This window comes from Barbatula barbatula (genome assembly GCF_947034865.1).
Source record: "Barbatula barbatula genome assembly, chromosome: 7".
Classification (NCBI taxonomy): Eukaryota; Metazoa; Chordata; class Actinopteri; order Cypriniformes; family Nemacheilidae; genus Barbatula; species Barbatula barbatula.
In genome coordinates this window covers 17238314-17250495 of record NC_136770.1, presented here as the reverse complement: position 1 = coordinate 17250495, position 12182 = coordinate 17238314, and positions in this window count along the sequence as shown.

Here is a 12182-nt window from a genome sequence, read left to right as displayed (position 1 = left end):
CTTCGGAAATATCCGAAGCCCCTATTCATCAAGAACTCCAGCACGACTGGAGCCCAATGTTTCTCAGTGGCAAGTGACAACTCTCTCTTGTCATCAAAACTTCCAGTGTGACAACATGCATGTTGTGGTTTTGCTCATCATTGAAATAAAATATAATTTTTACTTAAAATACTGTTAATACGTTAGTAATATAAAAAATGTTTCTTTATCGTGCGTTGTTTTGTTACATAGAGCATTTAGATAGTCGACATTATAAAAATTATTTTAGTTTCACCCCTTATACATCTATATAGGTGCAAAATGGACATTTACTCTTCTCTAGTAACATGATAATACTTGAACTAGTTGTCACGGCATACAGTGTACGGTGTTCGTATGTTATTACAATGCAGACAGTACTCCACTCAGTTATTGAAATTAATACTTTGAGAGTTAATAGATTAAATACTTAAATTCATAAGTATATAGCTAGATAAACAAACTGTAATATCCCAGAAATAACGGTACATGTTAATGCTAGTGTTATATGCATTAGCTAAACACATACATAAGGTACACAAATATTAATTTAAGTTAAGACAAAAATAAATAGGCACACTTTTCGGTTGTGATTCGGTGGAGCTAATAGTTCCTTGGCAGTTTGGCAGATTGCTTACTTTCAAACACGGCAAAATAACACACTGCATGAAATGTTATTTTCATGATATAATGTTACTTACTTAGAATACGGTCATGATCATTTCTGTGGATATGAGAGAATGTGTTACTGATGCAGGTCTGGTTGCTGTTGAAACTGTATATTTTCTTGCTTGTGTGTCTGTAAAAACCGGCTGTAGTCCTGTCTGGCATTCAGGTCCCCACAGATGAGCACATTTCCGTGGGCCTGGAAGTGACTCGTCTTTTTCTCTAGTGTTGGGAACGTGTCCTCGCTGTAATATGGAGACTCTGATGGCAAAATGTATATGGCACACAGGAATATATCTTTTTAGATTTGTGGATTTTGAGCCAGGTTTGTCCTCTGAGTCTCTGCCCTGTCGGAATGTGTTGAATTTTTGTAATGGTAGAATCATTTCTCTCTAAAGTCCCTCAAGCTTTGAAGTTCACTCAGGATCCAAATGGATTTGAAGTGGACTCTTCATCGCCAGGGTGGGTGACCCTGGCAGTGCAAATGGCATATGCCAATTCTCTAAGCAACATAGGCTATGGTTGGTAAAAGGGGCATGGCACACCTATCTTTTCACATATAACAGTCATAAACAGAAATATAGGGAAAACTATATTCAAGGTCGCTTAACATGTTTTAAGTAACATCAGGCTGGATATGGGGAAAGTTTAAAGGTCCAGTGTTTTAAATTTAGCGGCATCTAGCGGTTAGGTTGCAATTTGCAACCAACGGCTCACTCCACCCCTCCCTTTTGAGGGAGGCTGACACAAAACTAAGATGTCGTCATGTTTCTGATTCTTTGCTGAAGGTGATAACGTATTTACGAAACTCACTCTGTAGAGCAGTATGTCTGTAGAAACAACATGGTGAATTTCATGCAAGTGGAACCACGGTGTTTAGATAGAAATAGCTCATTCTAATATAATAAAAACAAAATTTATACACCTCTTTTTGGCAAGCAGGGCGGGACGAGAGAAGTGGGGGGAAAAGTGAGGCCAGTCACGTGAGTGATGACGAGCATCAGATGTGCTTGCACCGGTCTCGCATCTCTCACAGAGTAGTTCCGGAAGCATAAGAGAGGAGCGACAACAGGGAAGTGCGAGAGAGGACCAGGCCTGGCTTGTCGTTTTGGTTTGTGTGTGTCAACGGCAGGTTGAGGCTGCCGGCTGTCTATTTATGTTTATATTTATTAATTAAAAATGTTTAAATGTTTGCCGGTTCCCGTCTCCTTCCTTTCTCTTATTGAATCTTGTTACAATTTAGTTATGTATATTATAGAGCTTTCAATAGATCCTCCAAAGAATTACACATAGGACCTTTAAACCACATGATTGATAGAAGAATCGTAAATTTTTTTAAAGCGAGAATCAGAAATCAGAAATATACACATGACATTTCTGGTGAGCAGATGAAAATGTGAAATGGTATTTTAGGTGAAAAACATCTTGAAGCAGACAGAAACAGCTTATGTTTTAAAATTTTTAAATAATAATCTCCTTAGTTCTCTGAGACTATTGGTGTTGTCATGGAAACAGAGTTCACCTTAAAGCTGGGTTGCAGAGAGGGCGCAAAGAAAATTTTGAAAGGCTAATGCTGGATAGAAAAAGTTTAATAATAAAGTCAAATAAATTAAAAGGCTTGTAGCTGAAAGTCTATCTGTATGGATTGATTTACAATACACAATTTAAAGATGAGATCTAATCCAAATTATGAATACATTCATTATTAAAGGTCCACTAGTGTAAACTAGAATAAATATTATCAAAATGTGTTTCATAGAAACTTTATATTGTAAGTATAATTGAAAAATCAATCTATAGCCAAGACAGCAATGTGTAGAAAACACCATATTCTTTATGTATAAAAAATTTACATTGGAACCTGCCTTTCATATTTCTTGTTTATTCTCTTACTTTATGAACCATGCTTGTCTGCCTGCTTCTGGAGCAGCTTCACTCATGAAAAGCTCTACATGGGGTCCTTCTGCCACTCCGCCCTATCTCCTGAATTAGTTCACAAGGCAGCAGCATCGTCATGGTGACTGCCATACCAGGCAACATAGAAGAGCTCATCAAAAATCTCAAATATTCTGACATCCCTGCACAATTTCCTGATTGTTCCTTCACAATAAGACACAAAATTGTTCTACAAAGACATCACATTTTTTCTTCCTCTTTGGTGGACTGAGCTGGCAGCCTTCATCTAACCACTACAACACTCAAGAAACAGCTGAATACACCTTTTCCATAAACACTATAGTATTTCAAAAACATATACATAGGCGTTTACTGTATTGCTCATCTACACAGAACAATTCCAACCTGATTTCATCAGAATTCGTAACTGTAACAAAGATCCATAAAAGGAAGGAAGAAGGCTGGCTCCCTCACAGTCGACTGCCGGCCACACAAACATAATAAAACAATCCAGGCCTGGTCCTCTCTCACTGACGGTCCGGTCACTTGTCCGCTTATGCTCCCGATCTCCTCCGTGATACGAGACCCTGACTCGAATCCCGGCGCTCGTTACGCCTACTTCACTACAGTAGCTTTTTAATAAGATGGCTAATTTGTGTGAATTTATACGATGTGAATTGTGCAAAAATGTAGGTTTATTATAAAACAGCTAGAACTAGAGCCCCTTCCCGAACTCCACCCCTAAATCTAACCTTCAATGGCTCAAATGCAAATCATATACAAATACATATACATATACGAAAAATGCTTACACCTATATTTATTTATTTCTGCTAAATTGTTTCATCAATTACTTTTTCCTGCATTCAATTTTGGTTTATTTAAACTATAAATTGTATTCCCTGAATAGATTGTGATGTTTATCATTTGTTCTTTACTTTGGATGAATGAATTTTTGCAAAGTTTTTTATTAGATTTTTCGCAGTTCTCACAGACTGCAGAAGTCCTTAAGATCTACTTCACACATCTTCTGGCTGGTTGCTGATTCCATTTGTATGCTACCACCATTTTGTGCCCTTGAGCGAGTCACTTCACAACTTAGCGCTGCAGGCTACATGTGCCAGAATCAAAAATATAGCACTGCATGTAGGTCCAGATTAAGCATTTCTTCAAAAAATAAGTGAGCTATATGAAACTGAAATAAAATGTACACTCTGGTTGTTTTACTTTAATATGCAAGAACCAAAAGTATCCAACTCTTTTCTTTTGCTCTGTTTCAAACATAATTTTCACTCTTTATTTCTGCGTCGCTATTCTGTACACACTGCACTCGCTGTGACAGCCAGACCGAGAGTGACAGCAAAGTGGTTTTCAACAGCCTTTGTTGTGACAGGACAGACTTAGAGTGGGTCAGAGTAGCATTGTTCGAGCTGCCACATTCAAAATATGCCCTGGCATTGTTCCACGAAATCATGTGGTCTGTCTCTTAAGATGGGTAAAAAAGCAAAGTAAAGACATTAAATATGACACGGTATGCTTTAACTTCCTTGTTGATTATCTGATCTTATAGAAAATTCATATTACTGTTATTATTTTTACAAACTCTTGTTTACAGTTGCATAACTATGCTCTGTTATGTCAAAGTAATCATTCTAGCATCATAGTCATAAAAACATATATAATTGGAAATTTAGGTTCATATAGGAGGGTATAAAAAGGAAAAATTACACAACAAACACAAATATCTAGCTTGTAACATCTCAAGAATGGTGCTTCATGGTGCCTTAGAACAGCCATTTTTTGCTGAATGGTTTCATAAAGAACCTTTCTGTTTCATACAGTAAGGTTCTTTGTTTTGGAAAAGTATTCTTTAGATTATAAAAAGAAAGAAATGGTTCTCAAAACATTGTAAATGGCTCTTTGGGAATCCAAAAAACGATTTATATGCTGCATTGCTGTGTAGAATCTCTTGTACAATCTTTATTTTTAAGAGCACAAAATTTTAAATGATTTCAAATAGTGTTAAAAAGCAATTATTACTTGGTCTCTATAACAAGCAGAATAAGACTAAATGCGAAATAAAGCATATTTGGGAAAATCTGGCACTTGGTATGGATGTAGGTATGTGAATATGCCAGTGGACTGACAGATGTTGCAAATGTTTCAGGACAGAAACATAAACAGCGAATTCATCCAATCATGTGAACATGGGGAAGTAATTTCCCAGTGCACTAAAGATAAACGCTATCACATTTTCCTTGCGTACTTGAAGAAATGAGAATCAATTTCTGTGGCACATAAATCATAATGTATGTGGATTTCAAAGCTAGACCAAGCATCAAATAGCATGAAGATAAATGAGAACAGGTTGATCAGAAGATTCTCCATTAGAAAGCACAAGTTTTTTTCATATTGTTGCCATGGAGATGTTCCTTGAACACCATCCTCACTCTGTATATGGATTAGTTGCCCGACGTGGGCCCATGTTGCAATGTGAATAAGACATTCTGTCTTATTTATGACCTTTTTTTAAACTAAATTTGAAAATATTTATCAACAGTTAATTCCTCTAAATAATCCAGCATGTGATTGGCTGCATCTTGCCACAATTCTTTGCTGTCATTAATTTATAGTGTCCAACTGTTGGTGAAATATTGAATCTTATTCGACAAGCAAAGTCTTTCAGCTCTAAGTTAGATCCACTTTCCACACACTTGATTAAAGCTTGCGTATCTTCTCTATCTGGTACAGTCACTGATATTATACATTCCTCTCTCACGTCTGGTGTGGTCACTTCAACTCTAGAGGTTGCTGTAATAACTCCAAGTCCTAAGAAACTGGGAAGTGAACCTAATAATTTGGCCAGTTTTCGCCCTATTTCATTTATTTCAAATATTTTGGAAAAGGTTATTGTCTCTCAGGGTTACTCCCACTTTTTAAAGAATAGCCCGTTTGAAAAATGACATTCCGGTTTTCGCTCATTACATAGTAGAGACTGCCATGGAAAGAATTTGTTAATGACCTGCTGAGGGTAGCTGATTCCGGGCTCATCCCATCCTCCCATCCTTATTTTACTCTATTTAGCAGAGCTATCGATACTATTTCTCACCAAGTAATTTTAGACAGACTATCATCTGTAGGTATCACTGGTTAACAGGTTCAGATCCTATTTCTCTGGGCGCACCCAATTTGTCAAACTTAAAAACTTCAGATCTTACTCCTGAGCTGTTACCGTTGGTGTTCCTCAAGGCTCTGTCTCAGGCCCTCTTTTATTTAACATATACCTACACTGTACACTGACTTTTGAAAAGTATGTAAATAATATTACTTGGTCTGCTTATTTCCACCTAAGAAATATCATCCATCTTTGTCCTTTCCATACATCCAATTCCACAGTTACTTTCGTACATGCTTTAATTACTTCACATATTGGTTATTGTAACTTTCTTCTGTTTGGGTTACCATACAAACTTCTTAATAACTTCAATTGGTCTAGATCTCAGCTGCTCTTATAGTCACCTGAACTTCTTCCATTGAGCATATCTCTCCAGCTCTTTTTTTAGAAGTAGCCAGATAAGACCCAGTGATTTTATTAGTGTAACCAAAAGATCCTTACATATAGAAATGATTTAGCTTCTACTGTAATCTACACCAAATCTTCACATCACATAGTTTGTTGATCAAGTTAAGAAGACAGATTTTTCTGACCTGATCTTTCGGTTCGCGATGAACCTCCGTTGTACACTGTCACTAATGATTAAGCGGTTAGCAGCTGTTCAGCTATAGCACTCAGACCGTTTGCGTCACTGCGTCAGTTAATGACATAATGTTAACGTGAGAATAATGGTTTCACTGCATACGCTAAATGATTTGCGCGGCAGTACTCTGTAAACTCCGACACACATTTTAAAAATGATTAGCACAACCGAGGTGGCCAAATAGGTGGCCATCCATCACTCAGGGGTAGCCGGGGCCACCCATGGCTACCATGTAGCTACGCCCCTGCTCCAGTCCTCGATAATTTACACTGGCTTCTGGTTAAACATCGAGCAAGAATATGCTTCTCACTTTTAAAGCTTCGTATCTCCACCCTAAAACGTACTCTTAGATCATCTTCATCTTATTCTCTCGTGGAACCTTCTGTTCGTTTAGTCAACATGGGGTCTGGGGAATTAAGCTGGACCTATCCTCATCTTTAAAACTTTATTCCTGACCAATTTTAAATCACGTCTTAAAACGTGTTTGTTTAGATTAGCTTTTCCTGATCATTCTTAACTATCAATAATTGCTGCTCTTAGTTTTATAATTACCACTCAATTGTACGTCCTTGATTGTTTTGAAAGGCGTCTTCAAATAAAATGTGTTTTTATTATTATTGTCTTTACATTATAATGTTCTGTAGGCTATATCATGTGTATCGTCCTATTTCCATAATATCAAGACATTATTCATAGTTTTACAGATCCTGTAATCTAAAAATGAAACATTAATTCTGACTATGCATTTAATGTTGTTTAATGAGAAATATAGACAAAGCTTATCCCACAGCCCCTTAAATGCAAGATCTTGTATATATAAAATATCTGACCTGAAATTCGAAAGCTTGCGCATGGACTATAACGCATTTAATTGTGCCTATGCTTTTTGGATTCAGTGCAGAATGGCTAACTTACCTGCATGGCTAACCAACCATTTTATTTTGGCTGCCGAGGAAAAAATACAAACTCTTGATGATTTACAGTTCATCCTACTTAAAAAAATATATAATAAGTAATGTCTTCCAAATATTTCCTCTTGCATTCCCACAATCCACAATCATTTAACCTCTGCTCTCAGTCATTGCAGGCTTCACAGCATCCCTGACGAATGTCTTCATGTCAAGGTCAGCTGACAGACATTTGCAATTCTGTGTAACACATTTCACCTAGGAATTTGCCAACAATTGACTCTGGTCCCACAGTAGAGACCCCAACACTGGGGAACCACATTAGGGGGGCATCTTGGAAAGTGCTGTCAAATCTAATTAAAGATCCTCTGCTATACAGCCACACAAAGGAATATGTAATTATCTATTTCACCCACTTAAATGTTTTGGAATTTGCATATACTTTTACAGTAAGCAAGGAAGTATGTGTGCATGTCAAGAGGAAATGCATTGCATTGGACTAAATCTAATGGACAATGGACAGTATAGAAAAACAGTAGGTCCGTTTTGGGATTAAGTCCATCATGTGTGCTTCTCTTACTTGCCATCACTATCCATATGAATAAAATAATGAATGTGATTACTAAATGCATTAGAGTTTTCTTGCAGAGGAAGTTAGAGTGTATTGTATTGTACTAACAACATTGAAACTGGGATGTTTGATAATCTACTGGAAAGGTCAGGAAATGAATTTTGATATACTGAAAGTCTGCGGTTTTCTATTTACATATTACAATTACATTTTAACATGCATGTGCTCCCTGGAAGTGAATGATAAGTCACGTACGTTTTTAAAAACCACAAACAGCTATTTCCAACCTACAGACAGCAATCCATACATTAAAGACTGCTATGGGTAATTTACACTGGGGTACTCACACAATGTTTTTATTCACCTGAAATATAAAAAGTACTTAATGGGTAAGGATTATAATACTTCAACAATGAGTTCTCTGTAATTGTGTGAAGCGTTTAGAAAGATTAAAGTGCCATTGTTTTATCGGAACTAATGGTAATAGCTCCTTATTACAAGATTAAAGAACTGTTTATGTTAATGAATAAAATAAGCCTTTTTATAATGTTATAATAAACAAGATAAATATCTAATTTCCACAAATTCTTAATACCGCTCTACTAATACTATAAAATATAAACAAACAGTGAGTTCCCTTTCGTTCTTTGACGTTGTGTCAAGACTGACAGAGTGGGGTTCGACTTGAGAAACTATCATCTCCGATTATACTTTGAAAAGGCCAATGAACTTGGCGAATGGGACGTGCCCATTCATTCACCTTTTTGTTCTTCGGAACCTGCGATTCTTATGCTGATCTACAGTTCTTCTTACTGGATCTATAACGCAGAGCAGCGGAACTCGTCCTGGTGTTTGTGCACTGCACTGCACGGCCTTCCCCACAGCCCACAGACAGACTCTTGGTACCTGGACACGTTTATTCGGTTTGCAATTGAGGGTCGGGCATACCAGTACAACCTACTCCATTCGGCCTGGCCCTGCCTCCCTGTGCCTTGGAGTCGTGGAGGCTGCCCTCGCTCCCCCCGGGAGCAGGGCGTGCGTATCCTTAACTATCTTGACGACTGACCTATCTTTGCTCACTCACAGGGTTTGTTGCCTACCCACAGGGATCTTGTGCGCTGGCACCTTGATCGATTGGGCCTACGGGTCAACCAGGACAAGTGCATACTCTCCCCTGTCAGAGCACCTCTTCTCCCAGAATGGAACTAGACTCTGCAGACGCCTATCGTCTTCCCCCCATTGACCCTCCCCGCACAGGTACTGTGCAGAGCAAGGAAAGAGGAGCATCTAAGTCTGCTAGTTAAGTACTTTTTCTTAATTTTTTTTTAACATTCAAATTTTTTTGTAAAATTGCATTGTATTTGTAAAAAAAAGAAGCATCAATAATGTCACATTTCTTTAACTCGTTTCATGTGTTATAGTATTTATATTTAAATGTAACTGCCAAACCTCTTGACATTTTTATGTTTTCCAGATACTTGTTTGATTCATTATTATATATTAATATAATACAGATTACTTATTATCTGAAATGATTTGCTCAAGCCAGTGACAACATAGTTCCAACAAGTACTGAAAATGCTGATAGAGTTACATAAACTCTTCAGATTCATTTAAAGTACTCTGCCACCTTACAGTATTATTTGACACCTTAAGCCAATTTTCATCAATGGGGAAAGAGGGGAGCCTAAACCGTCTTTGGTGTTTGTAATCCACTGCCTAAATATTTTAGCTGTTAGGCTCCAACACTCTCAAAATAATCTCCCTATTTGTGTATCTTTTGCTATTTCTGATATTTAGTATATTTAGCCCCTCTTTCACAGATAAGGTTTAGCCTAAGCCAGGACTTTGCCATTTAAGAATTTTGCCTAAAATACCTTAGAAAAACATTACCGATGTGCCTCTTGAGACAAAACAATGTCACTGATATATTTAAGTTATGTCAGGGCAAGTGATTTAAAGTTAAGACCGCTCAAAATTACTTTGAGTCTGGGTATAGCCTTAAACCTTGTTTGTGAAACCGGGCCATAGTGCATAGCATATGATGAATAGTAAAAACTAGCAAATGGTCTTTCCACGAGAGATCTCCATATTAAATATGTTGCTGTTGGATTTTATTCAGTCCTCTAAGACCACAAATAAATGAGAGCATGCGGATGTTTCATATTTTTATTTTGTTTTATCAGACACTAATTGTTAAAATGTTGTTAAATAAAATTGTGTTATTGACACAACTGAAAGTTGAGTACCCATGCAGCAAAATAACAAAAACCTCCTAGCCCAGAATATGTTTAGTTGTGTTTAATAGTGAGACTCAATAAAGAATCGAAAACTCCCTTTCCACCTAACAATTAATTTCCTCTTGCATCTAGAAAACGTATTTCTATAATTTCACCATTATGCTTGTGGATCTCTCTCCTGCTCGGTTTCCTTACTATGCTTCTTCGTGCTCTTGAAGTGTCTCTAATGTTGTTGGCCATATACTGTAAAATAGGAAATGCTTTCAAATGTATTGGATTTAGAAAGATTCCTCTGGATTGACATGAAAAGGCAGAAAGTGAATATGAAAAGAGAATTTTGTGAAACCACATTTAATAAACACAGGCTATAAGCACAATGCAATAAGCAGATGACCTTTGTAAACCTAAACTTACAGTAAAAAAAAGAATAATAAAAATGGGTGGTTTAGTAATTCATAACGGAACGTTTTAGTGTGAGATTAACAGCCAGTCAATTCAACGATTGGGGTTTTGCGTAGCTCATCACAGGGGTGAAGACCTCCAGCTTGGAGGCCATATGTAAGGTTCTGGAGAATGACAATGTGCACCGTTGGTGTCACTGTTTGAAATGTAGCTGGGTGAGAGGTGTCCAAAGCATGATGGAATGAGAGTGGCTATACTGTTCTTATATAAAAATGCATTTAGATACCTCACTCTCATTCAACCGTTTGCACCGTAACTAAATCACCATGGCAACCTCAACCAGGTTTCGCCACCCATTCCCATCTGTCATGAATGAGAACTGAATGCTCCATAGTGAAACACTTATCATATACTGTAGCTAAATGTTCTCTTTTTTCTATAGTGTGTGTCCTATAATGGCCTTTCTAGTACAAGCCTGCTAGTACAAGAGAAATGCACCAGGTTCTACTGAATAATTTTTGATCAAATATTGGATTAATTTATTCAATCATAGTTGCAGCTTCAAATACAACATAGTTCATATACAGTAGTTTTACTTCAATTCGTCAGTGTTTGCTCTTTGCAGTTTGATTTACTTTACATTAAGCATTACATTTATTTCTAATTACATTATTTAGCATCCTCTCAGGTCTCAGGACTGCTGAACGAAACGTGGTTGAAATGCAGAAACTGCAAAGTGCCCCATGAGAGAAATTATGTGAAAGTGACTATATCGCTTGATAACCTCTGGTCTTTGGTTTATTTGTGTACGAGTCTGTACACGTAATACTAGTAGAAGTAGACTCATTGTGCAAAATGGTGTAATGAAATCTCAGTTTATCTATAGAAAAACATGGTTATAGTTCATCCTAGAAAAACATGGTTATGAACCATGATATATTCAAGTGCCCTTCTGCGTCATCATCCCGTGCCCATAAGGAGTTGCCGTCGCCACGCAAAGAATCATGCGCAAAGAATCGTGGGGGCCTGAAGTGTCCCTCAGTTGTACCCTTTGAAATCGGAAGGGCCCTTTAAAGTGGCCAGTTATAAGCACTTTGGTCAATCCTTCAATATGCCGGCCATGATTGTTTTCATTCAGAAAAGTGCACTTTGGAGGTAGATTTATCCCATTTGGAATGCACCGTATGCCTTTCTTATTTTTTTATAATCTGAAAAACCTTTTTTGCCACAAAGAACAGAAAGACCAAAAATTTCCGGGGTATCACCTTTATCTTTAAGAGTGTAGAGTTCTCATAAAAAAGTATTTAGATCACACTTTAAAATGTCTACATTTAATTCATATATAAACAAAATAAACTAGCACTTTTTATAAGAACTAAAGGGAACTCTTCTAAGAGACTTTATTGATGACTTTGCAATGAATCCGTTGATGTAGGGATAATTTTTGATAGATTTGCAAAGAATTTGCAGAGAGGGACTAGTTAATCATTAATATGTAGTTTGTGAAACTACACTATTTTTAACAATATATCTGTTTAGGGCATCAAAACTAAAAAATTCAACAAACTTTGTTTGAAATGTTTTGTATGAAAAGAGTTTATAACGAGTGCAACTTGGTTGGATATTTTGTTATAAAATACATTAATATTAACAGATTTAATGTTGTGAAAGTGTTACGTTTGGGGTCACCTTTAGGCCTTATACATTAGTATGTAAATTGACA